This window comes from Delphinus delphis, chromosome 3 (genome assembly GCF_949987515.2).
Source record: "Delphinus delphis chromosome 3, mDelDel1.2, whole genome shotgun sequence".
In the NCBI taxonomy this organism is placed as follows: Eukaryota; Metazoa; Chordata; class Mammalia; order Artiodactyla; family Delphinidae; genus Delphinus; species Delphinus delphis.
The window spans coordinates 146,798,177-146,819,385 of NC_082685.1; the positions used below are offsets into that span (position 1 = coordinate 146,798,177).

Consider the following 21,209-nt stretch of genomic DNA (forward strand, 5'->3'; position numbering starts at 1 on the left):
CCAGTTCCAAATGTGCCCCAAGCATTTCTGAGGTGAGAGTCATTTTCCTAATACAGTTCCTATTCTGTCATTGCCCTGGTGCTCACCGCGTTTATCACGTGTGTGTGTGTGTGTGTGTGTGTGTGAGAGAGAGAGAGAGAGAGAGAGAGAGAGAGAGAGAGAGAGAGAGAGATCTGCTTCGGACTGTTTAGAGTGTAGCACGTCCATATTTAAAACATCCACCCTTCATTGAACTCGCAGGATTTCCAGAACGTATCACGGTGGTCTGTATACAGAAATCCAAAGAAAGAATTAGTTCAGCTAGCGTCAGAACTTTAAGGCCTAGACACAGAAGGAACATGCCCGTCAAAGCACTCACAGGACTAGAGCCCGGCATGAAGTCTCGCGCCAGCAGGCATTCAAGAGACTCTGACAGACCCTACTTGATGCATTAGTACTTCGGGGCTTGGTGTGTGGGAGTGACTCGGTCCTAACGCAAGAATTGAATTCCACCCTAGGCTCGAGGGCCAGGGACGTGGCAAAGGTCCCGTGCTTCACAGCATCCTTCACAGAAGCAGTTTCCTGTAGGGACTGTGCTGGTCCCCTGCCAACCCACAGTTCTCAGAAGGGTGGAAGGGCAGAGGGAGGAATTTCTCCAGCTGGCAGATCCTCAAGGCGGGAGGAAAGAGGAAGGGAGTCGGGGCAAGGAGCTGGGCAGGCCGGGAGGAAGAAGGAGTGGCAGGGAAGGAAGAGGCCCTCCGGAGGGACATCTACAACTTGGCGATGGCAGATCAAACCAAGCCCGGCCTCTGAGCCCCTGCCACCCGTCCTAGAGTCCCTCGAGCACAGTGACCTGCTCTAAACAATCGTGTTGTTAGTTGCTTAAAATATGTATGCATTCCTTCTGTCTGTTACTCAAACTATGTAGATATCTCCTCCTTAATTCCACTCTTCTGCAAAACAAACATTGTTTTCTGTTTTTCATCTAGATCTTCTGGGTGCAGCATTCACATACTGCTATATTCATATGGGAGAAAATATCATTTTACTTAAACAGACACATAGTGTTCTTGCCCTCTATACACGGTGCTTTTCTTTCCACTTAACTATACACCTCAGAGATCATTCTATCCTATGGAAGAGCCCCACTTCATTCTTTGAAACCTTCCACACAGTGTACTACAATGTGGACTTACCATATTTTATTTATTCAATCTTCTACTGATGTTTAATTTTCATTTTCCCCCTCTTCCCAACAGTTCTGGAGTGGAAATACGTTCAGATGCATGGATTTCACTAGAATACAATTCTAGAAGTGAATCACTGGGTCAAAGGATATGTATGATTTCAATAGACACTGACAAGATCCCACGACAGGTTTCACTCCCACTCACAGCATGTGGACACTCCTTTCCCTAACTCCACCCACATTTGATTCTATCATACTTGTAATTTTTGCCTAAGCCTAACCTTAACCCTGGCTTTGTCCAGACTGGATGATGGGCAGTATTGGTGGGGGGGGGAATCCCACTGCTTTAATTTGCATTTTTCTGAGAGATCAAGCATTTTGTCTTATGTTGATCGGCCATTTGCATTTTCTCTTCAGTGAGTTACCATTTCATAGACTCTGTCCATTTTTCTTTTGGGTCTTTGTTTCTTTTTCCTCATGAATTTATAGGCTTTTACATATTCTATTAATCCACTGTCTGTTCTAATTGTTTTGTACATTTCTCTCAGTCTTAAAAACTTTGCTCATGGCATTTCCCCACAAACAACGTGGTTTTCCATGAACAATACAGTGGTTTCCAAACTGTCCTTTTCAGCCATAGAATCCTTTCTCCAATCTAGGGGAACCCCGATAACAGACAGACAACAGCAGAACTGCTCTGGCTGCGGCCGAACCAGCCTCCTAAGGTCCCGCCAGCTCCCCCATCCTGATTCTGAGGGATGCTTCCAAGAGCAGAGTTTGAAACCACAGGTTCAGTCCAACTCCCTCATGGAACAGATGAAGAAATCCAGGATAAGAGGCACTAGAGGGACAAGCTCAAGGCCTCCTAACAGAAATAAGACCAGAAGTGAGTTCTTCATTCTGTTTCTATGAACCCAGCACAGTCTTTAAGTTACAGAAGGTAAATTAATTCCAATTTGATCTGACAACAAAACCCAGCTATTTGGCATTTGACTCATGTACTATTCTCCCGTCCAAGAAAAAGAAAGTCACAATGCTAATAAAATAAACTGAAAGATAATTTCACCCAAAAACTCAATTAAAAACAAACATTTATCATTGCTTTCTAGTTTTTTATTTCTGTGTTAACTTCCTGTCTCTCCCCACAAGAATAGAAGCTAAACGAAAACAGGGAATCCTTGTCTGTCTCTCATGTCTCAAAGATCCAAAAATGGGCCTGTCAAATTATAAGTCTCAATAAACATTTACCACCCAAACTGTTCTCTACAGCTAAAAACAAGCAGAAAATGATCCAATTTGCTTTAAAAAAAAATGTCAACTGCATGTATCAATGTAAGCTCTACTAGAATAGCTATTCATTAGGTGGCCTACAACGTGCGATGCAGAAAGGAAGATCAAGGTCTCCATAATCCAAATGGAATCATTGAGAGCAGTACCGTTGGAAACATATGATCACCCTCTTCCTCCTTTCCTTTAATCCTCTGGGCTTCTGATTGTTATGTTTGTGTTTTCTAGGGCGTCGGGCCCTTGCAGGCCCCTTTGTAAAAACCTCCCCAGAAACGGAGGCATTTTGAATCAGCTGATTTCCAGTCTGAGGTTTTTTTCCTCACCTGCTAAGCGCTAACTACCAACCGTGGGAACTCGAGGAGGTTGAGCAATTGTGGGACCCAAGTCAGGTCCCCACTCTGTAAAGCTTGGTGTCGATGCATGTTTGTTGCTTCGTGTAACACCACACACATGCAGTCCCTGGAGTTTATCAGTTAAGATGGTCTGCGGAGCTGTCAACTTTTAGGATGGGCTTTTTATGCCCAGATGAAGGGACAGAGTTGGACTAAACACTGTCAAATACGAGGACGTGACTCAAGACAGGCCAGTGTTATTAAAAATTCATTACAACACTCATTGCAATGAGTGAAGGAACAACACTCATTTTCAGAGCAAGTCAAATCCAATCATCACGATGAATATTAGACGGAGGTCTTAAAACTAGACCAACCACAGAGGGAAAGGTTGATGGCGAGGCTTCAGTTAAATGCCAGCCTGCTGGTTAGAGATCCCAGTCCCGAACCACAGCCAGAGGGCCACTTTGTACCTCTGTGTCTGAGGTTATAGGAGCTCGTGTTTACTTGGCTTGGCTGCAGGGACATTCACAGCTTCCATTTGCTCCCCGGGAATCACAAAGAATGTGTTCTGGCCCAGACCCCCCCCTCCAGGGAACAATAACCATTTCATACATTGGTATTTAGTTACAGGGCTATGAATGCCCGACAGCCAATCAAAATAGGGTTCTTACAGATCAGATTTTGATCTCTGCAAATGAGGATACTGGCTAAAGCCACTCTGCAAAAGCAAAAAGAGCAAATGTTCTGTTCATAGAATTGTGAAAATGCTTGCTTCCTATCCATTGACAGAGACAGTTCTTGAAGCAATGGTGACGGGCATCGTAGAGCAGAATGTTGAAACACAGGCAATTCACGTGTCAGAGAATTCTGATACATCTGAAAAGATGTAAATAATAACAGAAGAATCTGCATCTTCAGGACTTCTCTGGTGGTCCAGCGGTTGGGACTCTGCGTCCCAATGTGGGGGGACTGGGTTCAATCCCTGGTCGGGGAACTAGATCCCGCATGCATGCAGCAACTAAAAGATCCCACGTGCCACAACTAAAAGATTCCCGCATGCCGCAACTAAGGATCCTGCATGCCACAACTGAAGATCCCGCACGTGGCAGTGAAGATCCGCAACTAAGACCCAGCGCAGCCAAATAAATAAATAAATAATATTTAAAAAAGAAAAAAAAGAAGAAAAGAAAAATCTGCATCTTCAAATTGTCCAAAGCAGGATAAACCCTCATGGATTTTACTATAAAGCATAAACAAAATGCTCATTATAACGCTGGTCTTTTAAAATCAGGTATTGCTGGAGGAAGTGTGAGTAGTCTCAGAAGCCCATCTTTAGCAGAACTGAAATCAGATCTAGGGATTGAATCACACACAGAGCAGTTTGGTCACTGAAGGCACCTTTCTCTTCATCTCAGAAAAAAAAATTTTTTCCCTTTATTTAACAAAGATACTGAAGATAAAGAGAAATGTTAAGCAGAAAAGCATTTAAAAACCTGCTTTGAAAAGAAAAAAATTCCCAATTCTTACAGCTCTCTGAGTATTGCCTAGGCTAGAAGAAAAGGGGAAGAGATGACAATTGAAATGGGGCATGAAACACCCACAAGTCGACAAAACAAGCCTGCCTCTTGTTGAAATTGATTTGACTGTTCTTAAGAACACTGGAAGATCTTCCTCTCCTGCTAAGAAGAGATCCAGAAGAGAACTTTCAGAATAACTAGAGTTGCTCTCAATCCCAGCCTTTGTTCTCTAGAAAAACAGAGTGTAAGACAACTTGCTGGGTCATACATGAGGAGAAATTTCAATTCTTAACACTGACCTGGGCACTTAGCGACAGAGCTCAGAGTACAATGCCACCCGCCCAGCGCGTGACCACGTGGGCCTCACGGTCTACTACCACCTGCTTTCCTCACTCCACAGTGCCCCGTCTACGCAGTCACGGGCGGCCAACAGTGGGGTGTGCCACAGTAGATATTTAAACACAGGGTTAGTCATTTTCTACCAAATTCCAAAATTAGCCAAGGCCGCGCCACCACTAGAGGCCTAGAAACCTTACAGCAAGCTCTGCCATTCAGGGTCTCGAGATTGTCCGTGTGCTTCTGAGGGTCAGAAAAAGAACAGGGCTTTAAAGCAGAATTCTAGGAAGCCAGGATGGTTGAGAAGGGACACTGAGAAGGGATGCAGCTCTTTGCTCAGGACCAAGAACAAAGGCCATTGTGGGGGGCCAGACAGCACTTCCAGCGAATGGAGAAGGGGCCCAGAGACGCTCTCCCAGGCACCTGGACTCATTACCACCTAAGCAATGCGAACGAGTGAGGTTCTGGGGTGCTTGCTGAGCTTATGAACCAGTCATAGTATTTTCTCCCCTATCTCAAAAATTCAAGTGCAAACCACTTCAAATCTCTAGATTCTAGTTTATCCCTCTCTGAGGACACTAGGGCTAGAGCCCCAAGATAACATCCTCATTAACAAAAATAGGCCTTTTCGCAAGGTGTGTAAAGCAAATTTCTGTGAAACAACTTGCCTTTTGATCTGCATTACGCTAGGCATGATCTTACTGGAAGTGATGTGATTACAAAGAGCACAGCACTTTAAAACAAAGGATGAAAGAGAAAGGGTCTACTTTCTGATAAAGCACTAGTAAGTCTGAACTAATAACAATCTTATGCTACACAGCATAAAGATTCCAAAACTCCTAAAGTTAGAAAATGCAGCAAGGATGTCTCATAGTAATAGTTAACGGTTACTGAAAGCTTCAGCTGGGCCAGGGACATGCAATTACTCATTGAGACCTCACAACCCCCATGATTACATATTACTATTACCTCCATTTTATTTATTTGTTTGTTTGTTTATTTCTAATACGTCCATTTTAAAGCAACCTGAGGCACAGACAGCTTCCAAGGACATTCAGATGTGACAATATAGGAACCTGGGAAGTCTGGCATAAGAATTCAATAGTCTCAAAGGCTGCATATACTGTACATTGAAATTTTATAAGAACTGAATTTGAGGCCATACCTGGTCACCACCCAGAACTGGTGCCCCACTGTCTGTTTTCATCTTTATGTCCCCTGGCACGTAGCCCAAATCCAGAGTCAAGGCTATTTGACTACATTATGCTCAGGGAACTTTAGTATATGATTCAAAATGGTAGTGAAGACTTGCAGTCAGTTTTTTTAATAGTTAATTATCAAGACCAACCTTTGAACAATCAGAATCGATAGGAGGTTACTGCAAGATTGCTGGAAACAAAAATCCAAATTCAAAATCAATAGCATTCCTTTATACCAGCAGTGACCAAATAGAGAATATAAGAAGAAAAAATTGGCTTCCATAGTAAGCCAAACTATAAATTAGATAGGCATAAATCTAAAAAGCAACTTTAGTAAGAAATTACAAAGCTTCATTGAAGGATAAAAAGGAAGATTTGGATTCATGGGACAATAAACCTTGTTTACAGAGAGAGAAAGGCAACATTTTAAAGATGTTAATATTGCCCAATCAATCAATAATTTCAGTGAAATTCCAAAATGATCCCAAGAAGAATTTTTAGGAAACTTGAAAAATAGTTTAATATTTATATGGGAGAGCATAGGTCTGAGAATAAAAAGTTTGAAAAAGAAGTACAAAGAGGATGGACTACATTATCAGATATTAAAACGCATTAGAAAGCTATAGTAATTAAGACAGTGTGATATTGATGCTGGAATAGACAAATTATCAGAATGGGATAAAGAGCCCTGAAACCAGTGTACATATTTTTAAGGACTATACGATATACGTGGTGCAAGGGCATGCTAATCACTGTGCTCCATTTGAAATTTATTTTTAATCCATCTTCAATTTGTTTTTCTGTGTAGAATGAAGTAAAGATCAAATTATATATTTTCCACATGAAAGCCAAAAGAAAATAAACCTAGATATAAAAAATTACTGGAGGGCTTCCCTGGTGGCGCAGTGGTTGAGAGTCCGCCTGCCGATGCAGGGGACATGGGTTCGTGCCCCGGTCCGGGAAGATCCCAAATGCCGCGGAGCGGCTGGGCCCGTGAGCCATGGCCGCTGAGCCTGCGCGTCCGGAGCCTGTGCTCCGCAGCGGGAGAGGCCACAACAGTGAGAGACCCGCAATTACCGGAAAAAAAATATAGGAGAGGTAGAGAATCTTCTTAAAACTGAAAAGTCAGTTGAAAGGTATGATTCCATTAACGTGGCCAGATCTCAAAAAAGAAAAAAAAGAGTATAAAAAGCCAGATGCAATATGATACCATTTATGTCAATTAAAACACACATAAAGATGCATGTGTTTATCTATAAATATAGTATTTAACCATCTAAAAGTTAGCCTGGAAGGAGATGTACTGTAACGAGATGGGGGAACTTAAGTTTTGACTAATTTTTTGTTTAAGAAAAAACCTTAAAAGCAAATATGGCAAAACACTAATGGCGACTAAATCTGAGTGGCAGGAATATGGATGCTTGCTAGGTTATTTTTTTCTTGATTTTTCTATATCATCTTATTCTTACTTCAAAATATAGAATATAAATAGGGCAGATAGCAGTTATCAATCCCAACTGTGATGCTTAATTTTATGTGTCAACTTGGCTGGGCTATGGTGCCCAGATGTTTAATCAAACACTAGTCTAGATGTTGCTGTGAGGGGTTTTTTTTGTGTGTGTGTGGTACGCGGGCATCTCACTGTTGTGGCCTCTCCCGTTGCGGAGCACAGGCTCCGGACGCGCAGGCTCAGTGGCCATGATTCACGGGCCCAGCCGCTCCGCGGCATGCGGGATCTTCCCGGACCGGGGCACGAACCCATGTCCCCTGCATCGGCAGGCGGACTCTCAACCACTGCGCCACCAGGGAAGCCCTAGGGCATTTTTTAAGATGTGATTAATATTTAAATCAGTGGACTTTTTGTGAAGATTATGCTCCATAATGTGGTGGGCCTCATCCAATCAGTTGAAGGCAGTAAGAGAAAAGAGACTGAGGTTTCCCAAAGGAGAAGGAATTGTCCTCAAGACTGCAACACAGAAACTCTGCCTGAACTTCCAACCTGCTGGCTTGCCCCACAGAGTTTTGATTTGCCAACCCCTACAGTTGTATGAACCAATTTCTTAAAACAAATCCCTTTCCCCCCCACCCTCTATACACATATATCTCCTCTCCATTCTTTTTCTCTGGAGAATCCTGACTAATACCAACATTGCAAGTTTTGGGGGCAGGCATGGTTTCTCAACAACTAAAATGGTCCACAATTTTTGTAACATTCAAAAGGGTAGAAAGCCATGCTCTGGGGAAGCGAGGGGACAATGACAGGCCCGTTCACGTTGACACATTGGGATTAAACACATCTTGTGTTCATTTTCTAGGAAAATATGTCTCACGAGAAGATAAAGTTCTTCAGTAAGGTGGCTTCTTGTTGGAGATGTGGTTTTTCCAAGTGGAAATGTCCCCATTGGGCTGTGATTCCACTTGTTGGCCAGGTGCTCTTGGGGAGGACACCTGTCCACACTCCTACGTGGAGGACGGAGAGGGGCCGGAGGAGTGAGGTCTAGCCTCCTGATATTTCCTGAGGAGAATTCTCTTGTTTGTTTCACCAAAACCACAAGTTGACAGGCGGCCCAAGACTGACTGCTCTCAGTAGACGACTTCTCCATGAACAGGACTCTGCTCACACCATTATCAACCGTGTCAAGGGCTCTAGCTTCACACAGCCCACACTCCTCATAATCTGCTCAGAACAATTCCAGACACCACGTATGTGTGGATATAAGGCTATAAGGACCCCTAAATATAAGTTGGTACCCCTTTGCTCAGGTTAGATCGCTTACTGATTTTAGGGTAAATATATCTGAGCCATTTAATGCTCTGCGTTCCTGTTCATTTTATTTCATTTTGGTTTGGCACTTGCAAACCAAGAAAGTTCAAGTAAGAAACAAGAGTGGAGTTACTGAAGCAACAATTCAAGGTGACAACAACATGTGTTATAAAAATACTTCTTGACATTAATTTGCATTTCCTATAGAGGCGAACAAAGGCCATCTCAGCGGGGTCATGAAGTGAGCCCAAATACAAGCAACCTACTGTCCCAATCAGAACATAGTTGAAAAAACTGGGCAGGGGGGTTAGAGAAATATGAATGATGTAAATGAAAGACTGTATCATTAGATGTAAACATTCCATCTAAGATATTAAAAACGTAACATTTTAAATATTTACTATATGCTATTTAAGTGATTGATGTAGCAATACACATGTATGTGCAAGAATATCATATACACAAGTACTATGTAAACAGCATAAGTTAATGCTAATTTAGAAATGTTTCTCGTTTCCTCCCATCCCTGACTCTCACACATTAGGAAAACATTTATTCAAAGTCTTCAGTGGCCTTTCTACACCCTGCCTGTGATTATGGCTACATTTTGAGTTTTCCAAAACGTATCCCCTTTACTTCCATGTCAGTTATTTGCATAAGGTTCTTGCCTTGTTCCATTTTTAAATGATCTTTAAAAGTCTTGTTTACAAAGAAATCCAACACTTGTTACTGTGAGGTCAGATGCCCAGGAATATTACTAGATTTTTTAAACCTTTTTTTAAGATATGATTTCCTCCGTTGACCTCTCTAAAGCATCCAAAACCAGCACTGACGAAGGTCATTTCAGGCTAATGTGTGTTCCCTAAACAACACTTTGATGTTCAAAATAATTGTGAGATCCTTCCACAGCATGAGAGAATTTGTAAAGACTTAAATATAAGGCCATTCCCTCATTTCTGGTGATAATCTTTTTTTTACTGGGGGGGCAGGACCGTGCCTTATATTTGAGTTGGGCTTGACGAGGTAAATCCTGGTAGCTTCACTTCCCACACTGCCCCCATCTGCCTTTCTTCCTCAGCAGGGCAGCCATGGAAATGTAGTACAGAATCACACGTGGGCTTTCCCAGGGTAGAGTTGGGGGATGCCAGGGAAATCCGAAAGGTTGGGTCTAGAGGACCCAGAAACAGGTGCTTCTCCCACAGGACAGGTGCCACACCAGCCAGGCTGGGAGGACGCTGACTTTCTGTCTTGTCTGTCTGTCTTCTTCTTTGAAAGATAATTGATGCAGCTGCAGTGTGGTGCCTTGAAGAGTGGCAGGAGAGCAGCTGCAACGGGGAGACTCCCCGGCAGCTGTGTGGTCATGAATCCTCCCAGATGCCACCACCACCTTCTGAAGGGGTGAGACCCACCCTCTAAGCTCTAGCACTGCTAAAGGCATTCCCAACAGCAATGGGAGCCAGAGAAGTCTGTATGTAGGAGAGGGAGAATTTTCTGGAACATTCCGAAGAAGGGCCTAAATACCCTGGGAGCATAACTGAGCTCCCACCCATTACCCATTTCAGTGACTTACGTGGAAAGGAACAATGAGCAGTGCTCCAAGCCGTACAGGGTGCTTGTTGCGGCCATTGAGTTTTAGTTCAGAGGAGAAGGGTGAGGAAGGAGGAAAAAATGAGGATGATAATGATGATAACTATATATCAACACTGTGATATTGTGATTTATAGAAAGAAATAAATATTTGGTCTTTGCCCACCGTTCCTGGCATAGCACTCCTAAAACCCTTGGAATTCCCTACGTAAGAGTCATAGGGGCATCTTTCCTTAGTTCGCTCCTGAAATGGCTCCAGAGCAATAAAGGTGAAACAGGTATCTTTTTAACAAATCCCTTTCAATCACATCTGAGTCGATGATAATGTGGTGACTTCTTGAAAGTCCTTAAGGACGGAGGCTGGTTGCAGGGGTGCGGGGTGGTGGTGGGAGGGTGTTGAAGGCATGATTAGAAGGTTGGAACTTTCAATCCCACCCCCTTGACCTCTGGGGAAGGGAGAGGCGCTGGAGACTGAGTTCAATCATCAATGGCCAATGATGGGGATGTGAATTAAAGATAAATGTGAATTAAAGATAAAAAATAATTATTAAAAAAATTTTTTTTAAGTAATAAAAAAAAGAAAGAAGAGAGCAACCAAACCAAAAAACAAATCCACCAATGATAACAAGCACTAGAAACTATACTAAAAAAGAAAAAAAAAAGATGGGGATTTGCCTCATTCTTCTTGGGTTTTTCTCCATTCAGAAAACTGACCTTTAACCCAAGTCTCGTTTTATGACTGAGGAAACGACTCAGGGAAGTTAAGAGATGATAGCTGACAAAGGACATCCAGAAAGGGGAAGCAACAAAGCCAGCTCTAGGGGTCCAGGAGCTAAATTTCATTAAGGGCTTATGTGCCTGGCACAGAGATGAACACTTCGTACTCAGTGCTTTGATCCTTACCACCAACCTATGAGGGAGCAATGCACATGATCCCCACTTTACAGCTGAGGAAACCAAGGCAGAGAAACTAACCTTCTCCAGAGTCATTTAGCAAGGATGTGGGCCAGCTGGGTTTGGAAAGTCACTACTTCACTGACCAGGTTTATCTGTACAGTCAGAACTGAGGAGATGATTGATATATCACCTCACCCTACCTCTGTACTTCTGGGAAGGTCACAGCCCTTGGGAGCCTCAGTTTCCAAATCTACAAAATGGGCATAACACTTAGCTATCTGGGTGTGAGATCTTTTAGTTAAAGCTGCCAGGACAAAGCCTGACAAAGAGCAGGCACTCAGTAAAGACACCATCCCTTGCTTCTCTTTCCCTGATCTTCCCGAACCTAAGTCTTACAGGTGAGCTGTAGCAATTTATCAGCTTCCAGCTGGCTTGCATATGTGAAAACCTGTAACATATGGAGAAACAAACCCTAATTACCGACATTCGTCTTATCACACGCAGACCTAGGCCAATCTGCTTTCTCTCCGTCCATTAAGGAAAGGCTTTTTCGTATCCATTTTAAACCAACTTTAAGCTGCGATTTAGCGGAGTCAGAGGGTTTTGATTTCGTAGGGAACACCTTATACTCTGGTCCTTGTGCTAAATGGATGCAGGAAGGGCCACCATGGCAGGAGCAGTGCCCATCGGCAAACCCCCCACAGGAAAGGCCCTGCAAGCAGCCGGGCCTGACTTGGGGATCGCATCCCCACAGATGAGGCCTGAGACTTTGGCTGCAATAACCACAGGACTTGCCACTCACTCACCTACCCCAGCCCCAGCCCCTCATACCCCCTCGTAAAATGCTGCTCCAAAGCTTAAAGCTTCAAGTTGGTGTAGGGAGATGGCCAAGGGTGGCTGCGGGTTGGCCCAAGTATTCCCCCAGCTGTCTACACGTGGGGCTAAGGTTGGAGCCTGGGTTAGAATCCACCGTCTGCATCCTATTAGGCCCTTTTATGAGCTCAGAGCATGACGATCTGGTTTGCATTTGCAACACAGAGGGAAGCAATAAGGGGCAGCAGAGAGGCTTTCTAAGGGGTACCTTATGGAGGTTGGTTTCACCAGAGAGCACCTATGAGTGAGCAGGTTGACCGACTGGAGGAAGATGGGGAGAGAAGCCCTGGGCAGAGAGTCAGGGGACCAAGTTCTGGCGTCATCCAGACCACCTACTACCTGTGCCCCAGAAAAAAACACTGAACCACTGAGCCCAAGCTCCGCCTGAAAGTGATGAAACTAAATTACATTCTGAGATTCCTTCTAGCTTGAAAATTGTTATTTCAGCTCTTTCTGAAACCCCCTTTAGGAATCTTTAAGAACTCTGAAAAAAAATTAATGTAAATACCTAGCATAATAAGTTGCCTATAAGTGATACCTGGTCATTGTTTACTTCATAAAAACATGAACTGATAAAGATACAAATAAAGGGTATTTTAAAAAATCAACAATCACAGATATATTATACCCACATTATACATGCCCTCCTATGTGTATGCTATTATCTTACTTCAAGAGTTGACAATTGTTGTGACCTCTGTATGTAGAAGACTGTACTCGACATTATAGGGAGAGGGCAGAATAATCCACACCCCTGTCCCTCACCATCTAACAGAAAAGACAGAAGAGACACAAGAATAAGATGACAACTCATGGACAGGACAAGATACGATTCAAATTCAGATGTGCTACAGTAAATGCAACTGGCGTTTTAGAGCCAGACATGACAATCAAGATTTTGTATGAGAAAGAGACGGACACACACTATGTCAGCCAGGGTTCCCAGTAGGAAACAGGAGACACACTCAAAAGGGCTGAACTAGAGAGAGATTTATACGGGGACTATTTACAGGGAAGCACCTAGAAACTAGCAACAGCTGGGAAACTATCACTACTACCTGTAGGTCTGAAGGGCAAGGGAGAAACAGTGTGAGCTGGAGCCATGAAAGTGAGCTGTCCATAAATGCTGGAGCCATGAAAGTGAGCTGTCCGTAAGTGCTTAGAGAAATCAGTCATTGTCAGGACCTCAGCAAGGTTGAGGGGACAGCAGCGAGGAGGATAAATACCCCGACACCCTCTCCTCCTGCCTTCATCTCCCATTGCTGAACCCAACCAGAAACAGGACAATGGAGTCCAGGTGTTGTAGTTCATAGATATAAGCCCCTTGGTACAGAGGAAGGCAGAGAATGAATGCAGGGGTCAGGGGAGGAAGGAGAACACACATACACACACGTATGCATACGTGCATAGACACTGGAGATGTATTCGGGACAAATATGTCTTTTGACTTGTCCCCAACACATCTCCAATGTAAAAAAAGAAAAAAACCTAGAAAAAATCTAGGAAAAAAGATTATTTATCTTACCAAAGGATCTCACCATAGGACTACTCTAAATTTAAACATCAAGGTCTTCTAACATGTCTCAGGTATGATTTAATTTATACAAACAGAAACTGTTTAAACTGCAAGTAACATCTACAAGGTGCTCACATGATCCGCGGTGTGTTTGTTTACTTAGGGCCTAACAAGGGAAACTGTCAAGAAGACAACCCACCAGACAAAATTGTCTAAATGTTCCTTAATCCTCTTCCCTCACCCCACCCCCAATTTCCAAAGATAAAACAAACTCCAAAGTTTGCACGCGAGCACATTTTTCCGTTTATATTTTCTATCAGTTGGCAATTAAAACAAGAATCCCAGAGGTCAGCCAAAAGTCTTAAAAAACAAATGAAAGAGTCAGATATATTATCTCTGGATTCAAAAGTGCAAAACGACCTGTTATGAGAAACCACCTGGAAAACGGCACTTGGCAGGCGGCGTTTCAGAGATCCACAGTTCAAACGGTAATTCCCTGCCAACTAACGCTCAACCTTTAACAGAGACCCCCGGAGAAAGTTCTAGCAGTATGGAATACTGAAGCCTTTGTAACGCCATCTGCTTTTACGCAGGGTACCAATGATGGTAACGGAATCTGGAGCTGGGATGAGAGTTAGGATTGCTCCTCGGGGTGACAGAGGGTGGGGAGAGTAATGCGTGAGGGAGGGCGGAGGAAGAGGAGGGTTAAAAGATGTCTCCTGGGGCTTCCCTGGTGGCGCAGTGATTGAGAGTCTGCCTGCCAATGCGGGGGACACGGGTTCGTGCCCCGGTCCGGGAAGATCCCACATGCCGCGGAGCGGCTGGGCCCGTGAGCCATGGCCGCTGAGCCTGGGCGTCCGGAGCCTGTGCTCTGCAACGGGAGAGGCCACAACAGTGAGAGAATCGCATACCGCAAAAAAAATAAATAAATAAAATAAATAAATAAAGATGTCTCCTGGTCACCTCCCAATTAGGGACCACATGTCTGAGATTTCTCAGGATGGTCCCTGTCTCAGATACCTTAGGCCATACGACTTACATGTCCAGTCCTGGGGAAATAGTTAAACAGATTATGGTCCTTTAACTTTATGGGGAAACATGTTGCCGTTAAAATTAATAAGTCAGTAATGACTGAAAAATCCTTGAGTTTATTCAGTCACAGTAACGTTTGAATCCCTATTGCATACTACAGATGGTGTAAGGGTGTTCAGGCTGTAATGATGAATTATATAGCATGAAACATACATGCTATATAGCACAGAATGGCCTCCAGAACCAGACTGCCGACATCTGAATCTCTGTTCCACCACTGAAAAGCTGGACGACCTTGAGCAATTTCCCAAATACCGTGTGCCTCAAGTGATCTCCATTGTAAGACAGGGATAATAATAATAGTGGTACCTTCCACACAGGATTGTTGTGAGGATAAGTTCATATGTGTAAAGCTTGTAACAGTGCAAGTAGTAGGTGCTCAATAAATCTTGGCTACATTACAATATGAAGTGCCTGTCCTTACAGTTTTGGTTTAGATGCAGACACAAGCAGGAAAATGATGGTATAACGCTAAGCGCGATCAAAGGCTTCCCTTAGGCTGACATTATACTGGGAATGGAAGAGATCAGGAGGGCCTCCTGTTCATAAAAATAAAGACAGTGTGTCGTTGCCACTTGAGTCAGACAGGAGAAAACAGGAACGGTCCGTCTACTTTCTCCTGCATTCCACTGAGCACTTCCGGAGTTTATTTCATCGTCCAAGCTTCCCCAAGTCTGGGATACACGAAAGACAAAGGGTGGAAGACAGAGGAAATGATACCAAGTGTCCAGACAGACCTGCCAGCCTCCACCCCCGAGGGAGTGAGTGGTACGCGCTTGGCTTTTTCACAGGCTGGAGTGCACGGGGTTTCTTCATGGCCTCCTCATTTTAAGAACGGTGTTCATTTCTGGGGCAGCCCCAAGACGTTCTCTCGCTGGGATCGGCTAGCTATCTCCAAAGCAAAGGAATCCTCTTTTCCCCTCAAAATGTCTCACTGGTTATTCCTTCCTTTGAAGTTGGAAGACAGAATTACTTTCATCTGCCTGGAAAATCAGTAGAGTAGAGAGGAATCCTGCTTGGAATCAGAATGAGGAATCGGGCAGCTCAGATCTTCCTTAAGGTGAGCCCACGGTCTGCCTTCACTCCTTTTGGAAAAGAGACGCCGTGTAAATCGACATCCACCTGTATCAGTTTGGCAACAAATGATACCAAACCCCGATTCAGAATAGCTTGAACAAGGAGGAAATTAATCATCTCACATGATGGGAAGTGCAGAGAAAGATGGTGCTTCTTGACGCCTCTCTGGGATCTGCTCTCTCATGCATGTTGGTTTCATCCTAAGGCTGGTGGCAAGATGCCTACAGCCGTTCTAGACAGCAGTGTACCAAGGAAGCAAAGGGTTCATTTGTTTTTGTGTGTGTCTTTTTCTTAGTAATGAGCAAACCTTCCCTAGAAGCTCTATAAGAGACATTCCTTCACACCTCATTGCCCAGACTTGGATCGCATACTCTTTCCTACACTTGTCTCTGGGGTGTGGAAAGGAGGTACCACAATTGGAGTGAACTCATCGCCTCAGATAATGGATGCTGCTGGGTCCATGTGACCACTGAGCCTGCAATGGGCTTCCGGCGAGGACAGAAGGAAACGAACATGAATATATTCAGAGGGGTCCGCGTGCCGCACGGTTATCCTCACAGATAGAATTCTGATAAGCCACAGCGTCAAACACACTGAGAAGTGCCTCTGCCTGATACTCCACACCTACAAGGAAGAAGCGTCACTGACCTGACAGAGAAGATGCTAACATACCTGGTATAAATGCCCAAGAACCACTCTGTTCAGGGTCTGGACATTTAGAATGGTTATTGTTGAGCTGACAGTGTACCGTGGCCTGTTAGCATTCTGTCCCAAGTGGGCACCTGCGGCAGAGGGGTATAAATACAGAAGAAAGAACTGAGAGCAGGAGGGAGAGTCACTCACCAGTAAATGTGATGGACTGAAATGAGAGAAAAGGAATTTTTTAAAGTATGGGGGGACGGGTTCACTAAACTCTCAAAGACAAAGAGAACAGAAGAAACAATGACCGCGACAAAATTTTTGGAAGCTGGGAAGTGGTCTAACCCATGGTAATTGACTTAACAGACAAAAGAAAGCTGAAACCTAGCACAGCAGGATGGGAAGCCTGGAAGCCGGCAGGGACTCATGCCACAGAGTTCCAGGGTTTCTGGAATTGGGGGCACCAGGCACTGAGGGGTCAGGGGCCCGAGAGCAGTAGGGCTGGCTGGAGACCGTGCCTGAAGCTGTCAGACCCCAGGTCACCTCTCTCAGTCCTGGCTCCCAACTGACTGCCTACAATTCTGAGACCTGTTTGCTCTGTTGAATCAGAACAACTGTGGAATCCGAGACACTAAGTGTAGCTGAGGCAAGGGGTGTGCTTTAAACACAGGGAAATCAGAGAAGGTCTCCATACCAAATGCTAGACTCCTGGTCTCGGTCCGAGTCTGGCTCACAGAATGCGGCAGTCACCAGTTCCCCTCGGTATGGGGATTTCTCTTCCCCTGGTCAGTTTCCTTTGAGAGGAAAGACCTTCCACCAACAGCTGGAAATCCTCCAATGAAACCATTCAACAGGACAATTCTACAGCAGAAGTAAAGACCTTCCACCAACAGGTGGAAATCCTTCAATGAAACCATTCAACAGGACAATTCTACAGCAGAAGTACTCAGGGCCGGCCACACATGTGCCTCACCTGGGGAGCTCTTGATAATCACTGCTACCTGGGCCCTAGCAAGATCCTACATCATTCAGTTACTTGGCAAATCTAAATGGAAAGTTTACTGTGTGCCAGGAATTGTTCCAGATTCTGAAACACCGTTCTAGGTGTTCTTCTTGGTAAGGTGGACCTATTCCTGGGTATCAGCCCCATCCAGATATGCAGACCTTCGTTAACCTTTCAGTAGTCAGTTCCAGATTATCAGACATTTGAGGAAAGCCTTTAACATGTAAGAGACTTAAAAACAAAAACAAAACAAAACAAAAACTAAGAGGAAAAGAAACAGAACAGGGAGTAGAGGGAAGCTTCTAAGAAACTGCCACTGAGATCCTCAGAAAATTGAAAGGCTTTCATCAGTGAAATGAGAACAGGAGGTTATAAAAAGAAAACTTTGGAGATTTTTAAAGAGCTCTTGGAAATTAGAAATTTGATGGCAGACATGGACCTTCAATGTATGGGTTGGAAGAGAAAATGAGGAAATTTCCCAGGAAGTAGAATTTGGTTTCAAAGGAGATAGAGAATATAACAGAAAAAGTAAGAAAATTAGAGAGTCAATCTATGAGGGCCGCCTTTCAACTTAATATGTGTTCCAGGAGAGAAGGAGAAAAATCATTTTTTTAATATTCCAGAAAATAGTTTAGAACTGAAGGACATGAGTTTCCAGATTAAGAAGGTCCAATGAAAGCCAATAAATGGATGAAAAAAGACTCACAGCAAGGTATATTATAATGAGATTTCATTACAGAGAGAAAGGACAGTACAAAGACAGGAAACTCTTTCAGAGAAGGGGAAATGATTATATTCAAAGCATCGGGAGTTAGAATGACAGACATCTCAACGGCATTACTGAACCTTGAAGAGCACTGCTTTCGGAATTCAGAAAAGGATTTCCAATGTAGAGTTCATACCCCAGTAAACTATCAGTCAAACTTGGAAGATCTCAAAAAGTTTATCTCCCGTGTACTCCCTTCTCAGGAACTTCTAGAAGATGTTTTACCAGCAAGATATCAGAAACAAAGAAAGAGGAAGATAAGGGTCTACAAAACAGGTGATGCCGCATGAGAAGGAGCAAAATGAATCCCTGGTATGACGATGAAAGGGGATTCCAGGATAACGCTGTGCCTCGGGCCCCAAGAGCAGCAAATCCAGAGCGAAGGAGCCAGAGGGCTCTGCGAGGGGGATGAACCAGGAGGACCAGGACGCACCTGCTACTCAGAAACACGGACAGAGTTGAAGCAGTTGCCTCTGGGGCACAGGAGTTGAGGTTGGAGAGAGGTGGGCCGAGTGACTGCTCTTTCTAGTTACAAGTCTTGTAGAACTATCTGGCTTTAAAATTATGTATATGTATAGCTTTGATAAGGAAGGAAGGGAAGCTCAGGCAATGAATCAGATTCCAGAATGAAAACCCAGGCAAAGATCAGGAGAACCTGCTTCTAGAAGGCGGCAAAGGTACTCGCATTCTCTGGGAAACGGAGAAGAGTTGACGAAGGCAGCAAAGGCTGAACACCTGGCAGAGCAGGGGAGATGAGAACTCGATGGCCCGGGAAACAGGCAGGAATGGGGCCACTCTTTCCTTTCAAAGAAACAATTCTTAAGTGTGACCTGCCTGCAGTTATGGAGATCAGTAGGAACAGAGGATTAAAGGGAGCTGCGGGGCTTCCCTGGTGGCGCAGTGGTTGAGAGCCCGCCTGCCGGTGCAGGGGACACGGGTTCGTGCCCCGGTCCGGGAAGATCCCACATGCCGCGGGGCGGCTGGGCCCGTGAGCCATGGCTGCTGAGCCTGTGCGTCCGGAGCCTGTGCTCCGAAACGGGAGAGGCCACGACAGTGAGAGGCCCGCGTACCGCAAAAAAAGAAAAAAGAAAAGAAAAAAAGGGAGTTGCGCCAAGGGTGGTGTCAGGCAACTCACGGAAGAGAGAAGGCAAACAGATAGGCAGCTGTGGAACACCTTACTGCTCTTTAGGCCGGCTGTCTTCCTTTCCCCCTCGATTAGGAAGAGATTGACTCTATCTCCTCAGACAATTACGCCCAGCCGCGCTGGCTCACAGAGATCAAGGCTGAAAGCTCACGGGCAAGCCTGAGACTCTGAGTCCACGTTGGTTTCCCCATCACTTTCCCTGGTACATCCTATTTCTGTTGCTTCTGTGTGTGACACACTCTGAGGACTCTTTTCTTTCCTTTAGAACCTGACACTGGCCTGGTTTCCCAAAGCCCACCGTACTCACGGGTCCCCAGGGCAGCACCTGAGGGACAACGGGTTTGACTAGCAGTCCTGAAGGCAACTAACTGTGGGTGGGTCCTGTTAACACCTCAGTAAGAGAAGAGTGCCACGTTTGTCTACAGGTTAGTGAGGATATGACTGCCAGATGAACTTTTGGCGGTAGGGAGATCCCCTTGTACCTTACTTTTCGGTTCATTTGCAAAGTGAATTTAGACTTGCAGAACAGTATAGGAGTGCGAAGTCTGAAAGTACTATATTTTATGTGTATTTAAAGATACTTCCACATTATTTAGAGTTTATGCCACCCCCCCCGACCATATGAAACTCAGCCTGACCTATTTTTATGAAAGGCGTTTACTATTTACATACACGGAATCTGTTCTGCAGGAATTGGTTCCCAGGGTGACAGCTGTAGGTCCCTCCTCTTTACCCACCCCCCATCTCATGAGACAAGATTTGACTTATTTCACTCCTAGTGTTTACAAACTGCTTACTAGAGAATTGCGGCATGACAGAAAACGTCATTCTTTCCGCGAACAGCCTTCATCTTTAAAATCTTTGATTTGTGGATACTACAACCAAAACATTTTGTGAATCAGGGTTGAGGGAGTTGTCCAAGCAGGCTGTTTAGTAGTTTAGGGCCAAGATCTGTCTCCAGAGGAGATTATGATCATTTGAGGGATCATAAACAGTTCCTGCTGGGAGAAGCCGCAGCTTTTCTCTACCCCAGATTCATCCCCTGCTAGTCACAGACAGAGGCGGGCGCGGGGATGAGGACAGTGTAACAGCTGCCTGGGATGCTGGACACCGCCTCTCCCTTCTTGGGCTTCAGCACCTCTTCTCTGAGGTGACTGTAAGAAGCGTGGCTCTGGAGCCCCTCCGGACTTGTGCCTGGTTCCCCCAACCCCCCAGCGCTCCCCGCCCCGCCGCTCACACACACTCCGGGCGCCTCCTTCTGTCTAGTAATTGACAAACCAGTTCCATGTCGGTTACTCCTCCCAAGGAGCACAAACCGTCTCTAAACACGCAAATCCCCCAAGCCAAAAACAAGACACCCAAGTCATCTGCGAGATCAATACCGCGGGGGTTAGTTGGCTGCCGCGTTTCTCGGAGGCTGCGGCTCAATTTCCACATCTGTGGATGCAGCCTCGATCCGCACCCCAACCCGGATCGGATGGGGACGCCTGAGCTTTTTGTTTGCTAAGCCGATTCCTACCTCCAGTTGTGAAGTCACCTTCCGGGGGGGCGGCGGGGGGGTGGTTCTCCTCTCGACGCCTTCGGTGGAGGCTCGGTCAGGAGCAGCTGGCCCCGGGTAATCCTCCCGGGCTGGGCTCACACGCCCCGGGGCCGAGCCTGAGTCTAATCACCTGCTGGCCGCGGGCGGGGCTGCTCAGCGCGGGCGCCCGGCCTGGGACACGGCTCCCCGGTGCGCCCCCCGACGGTCCTTCTGGAGCATGGTTGCTGCAGGAGTCCCTACGGCTAGCCTGCGAGCGCTGCAGGTCTGTGGGAGGATCGCCTCCTCCCTCCTCCAGCCCCGGTTGGGAGGTTATGAAAAGACTGTAATGGAATCCCGGCTCGGCTCGTCACTTCCCTGCTCACTTGTCAAAACTCACGGCATTCCAGAACCCCTTCCCCGGTCACTCCCCTCGCAGGGAAAAAGGAAACCGCCCCGGAGAGGTTTCAGGGAGTTTGGGGTTTCTGACGCA

The 21,209-nt window shown here is 45.3% G+C and overlaps 1 protein-coding gene across 1 annotated transcript in view; it reads right to left on the bottom strand.

Annotated features, from left to right (window-relative positions):
- The window catches only part of LOC132422483 (PDZ domain-containing protein 2-like), a 168,565-nt gene extending 147,802 nt beyond the window's left edge, over positions 1-20,763 (bottom strand). Inside the window, exon 1 of the mRNA XM_069540531.1 lies at positions 20,720-20,763. The gene's annotated coding sequence lies outside the window, so the exon portion shown is untranslated. The remainder of the gene's footprint in view (positions 1-20,719) is intronic.
- Between the last annotated feature and the right edge of the window lie 446 nt (positions 20,764-21,209).